This window comes from Solanum tuberosum, unplaced genomic scaffold (assembly GCF_000226075.1).
Source record: "Solanum tuberosum cultivar DM 1-3 516 R44 unplaced genomic scaffold, SolTub_3.0 scf00258, whole genome shotgun sequence".
Lineage (NCBI taxonomy): Eukaryota > Viridiplantae > Streptophyta > Magnoliopsida > Solanales > Solanaceae > Solanum > Solanum tuberosum.
In genome coordinates, this window is record NW_006239179.1 from 848,745 (window position 1) to 849,343 (window position 599).

Below are 599 nucleotides of genomic sequence, written 5' to 3' on the forward strand. Positions count from 1 at the left end.
TATGCGATTGAGATGTTGTTCTCGAATAGACCCTACAACAAACAAGGGCCTATTATGTAGCTTAGACCCTAACAACAAGTCATCATCTGTGACGGTAATTGTAGCACAACATGGGGCAACTTTTTCATCAGTTTGATGTTCTTGTGTTATTGTTGGATTATGCTCACCTTTGCTTCCCTTTGTTTCGTCTGTGCTGGAAATAACATGTGTTACACCAATTGGACTACTACAAAAGAATTTTTCAGGAAAGAATTCATCCAATGTAATGGGCCTTTGAACCTTCTGCGATGAAGAACCATTGATATTTTGGCTAGTATAAGGCTTGATGTTTTTTTATTGTTGTAGTTGATTCACATCACTCCTTGTTGCTCTTGTCTTAGGAAGTCGTATCCTAAAGACTGCTTGATGTCTCCGCTTCTTATGAGTAACCAAAGTCCAACCATCAGCTTCATTTTCTTTGTGGTTGTCTATCTCTAGTGAACCCTCAAGAGTTTTCCTTGGAAAATCAACTTCAATAGGCGTTAAACTTCCAAATTGCAAGAAAGTGGACCTTGAGCACTTGTTTTGATTTGGTGCTACACTAGCATGATTTGCCTCCG